General features: G+C 45.2%; 1 protein-coding gene across 2 annotated transcripts in view; it reads left to right on the top strand.

The window, feature by feature from the left end:
- The window catches only part of Gmpr (guanosine monophosphate reductase), a 38,969-nt gene that overhangs the window by 12,086 nt on the left and 24,612 nt on the right, over nucleotides 1–2,271 (top strand). The gene's annotated exons all lie outside the window — the stretch shown is intronic.

The raw sequence follows: 2,271 nt of genomic DNA, 5'->3' as shown, positions 1-2,271 counted from the left end.
TGTGTGTTTGAGAGAGAGAGAGGGAGAGAGAGAGAGAGAGAGAGAGAGAGAGAGAGAGAGAGAGAGAGAGAGAGAGAGAATATAAAAGTCCTTCTGGGAACCAGGGAAATATTCTTTGATAGTGGCATAACTAAATAGCCTAAAATCATTGTGTACCTAAGGCGATGTCTTAGTTTAAAGTTTCTGTTGCCATGATGACTCACCATGACCAAAGGTAACCCTGGGGAGAAAAGGGTTTACTTCATCTTACGGCACATACATTGTATAGTCTGTCATCTAGAGAAGTCAGGGCAGGAACTTGAGACAGGCGGGAACTGAACCACAGGTCTTGGGTTGTTGTGGTAGTTATTTAAAAATCGGCCTCAGGTTCATCCGACTATCTAAGCTGCAGCAGCTCTCCCTAGCCCAGCCGCTGTGTCTCTCGTCCTGAGGCCACGCGCTACAGCTAGAACCAGCCCGCCAGAAACACCAGCCCTGCCACCCACTAGATGCCAGCGTGAGAGATGGCTCTGCCAATCTTCCACCTGTCTCTGTAAGGCAGGGCATTGCCCAGACCATTCCACCACTCATGCGGGCCCAGTAAGAGAATGAGACTCTAATTCTTATAATCAAAGGCTTTATATGTTTGATAATGATTAATAACAAGATGCCCATACAAAGAGAGTTGTATCCCAATTAGCTAACCTAATTATAAGTTTATAAGTTGTTCCCCACGAGTGCTCTCCATACCTGTGTTGTTCTCCATCCTCCTACATCTCTTGTTCTCCTCTCCTGTCTCCTAGCTCCTCCTCTTCCTTTTTTCTCTTCCTCTCCCAACTCCTCTTCTTCCTCTCCTTATTCCTCCCACCTTAGCTCCTCCTACATTGGGTGACTGCTGCTTATGGGCTTATAGCTTGTTTAGCATGCATTCTTATATATGGGACCCCCAGCCCAGGGGTGGCACTGCCTGTAGTGAGCTGGGTCTTCTCACATCAATCAGGAAAATGTACCACAGGCTTGCCCACAGGCCAGTCAGGTAGAGGCACATTCTCAATGGAGATTCCCTCTTCCAAAATGACCGTAGCTTGTGTCAAGTTGACACGAAACTATCCAGTATAGATGTGTCTTACAGGCTGTGCTGCTTTGTCTCAGTTGCCCTGCTCCACTAAGTAAATGGATGCTTAAAAATGATATCATAAGCCCTCCCGGAACATGACTGAGTTTCCTTCCAGTCCATTCTACTGGTTCTAAGCCAAATCCAGCAGTGAGGTCTGGGCCTGCCTCTTTGTGGGGAAGTCATTCGTAAAGAGATAATTGATTTGGAGATGCTGGCATAGCTTCTGTTGCTTTCATTATGGTTTAAATAGTTAGGTATGGACTTTTACTACAAACAGTTGGCTTAAGAGATAAAATAATTCTGATTCAATATAAACTCTTTCCCCTTTGATATATTGTTCAGAGTATAGATGTCCCTTGCTAGTTGTTTGAGTCTCAGGCTCCTTGCAGATGCCAAAGTCCTTGTTTGCTCGGGCCCTGTAGTAAACCTACATATAACCTATACATAGACTCTTGAAGGTTTAGATCATTTCTATATGGCGTGTGCTGCCTCCTACAGTACAAATGATATGTAGCTGATTGTTGTGTATTCAGCATATGCATACAAATAAAATAGCAACAAAAAAAATCCACATCAACCTGGGTCCAGTTTTTAAAAGACTTATTTGTTGTGAGTTTGCTCACATGTATGTATGTGCATTACATGTGTGCCTAGTACCCACAAAGGCCAGAGGGAGGTGTTGATCCTCTGGAACTGGAGTTACTTCTGGTTGTAAGCCTTTGTGTGGATGCTGGGACCCACACCTGGGTCTTCTGTGAGTGTGGTAAGCGCTTTTAACCACCGAATCATTTCTCCAGCCCCTGGTTTCACTTATTTGTTCATTTTTGGATATCATGTCTTAGTTTTCCTCCTCTATTTCTGTGCTGAAATACTCAGACAAAAACAGCTTAAGGGAGGATTTATTCTAGCTCACAGTCCAAGAATATAGAGAGGGTCATGGTGGAGAGTCAAGGTGACAGGAGCCTGAGGCAGCTGGCTACATGTATCCACATGTATGGCAGGAAGCAGAGTCATACATGCATTCTGCTGCTTGGCTCCCTCTCTCCATTCACATCCATCCCAGCATCATCCCAGCATCATCCCAGCATCCCAGAATCACCCCAGCATCCCAACACCCCACCATCTCAGCATCATCCCAATATCATCCCAACATCATCCCAGCATCCTACCATCTC

The sequence above is a fragment of the Grammomys surdaster genome, unplaced genomic scaffold, assembly GCF_004785775.1.
Source record: "Grammomys surdaster isolate TR1022 unplaced genomic scaffold, NIH_TR_1.0 137, whole genome shotgun sequence".
NCBI classification, from domain to species: Eukaryota; Metazoa; Chordata; class Mammalia; order Rodentia; family Muridae; genus Grammomys; species Grammomys surdaster.
The sequence above is the reverse complement of the archived record's forward strand: the minus strand, read 5'-3'. Positions and strand labels throughout refer to the sequence as shown.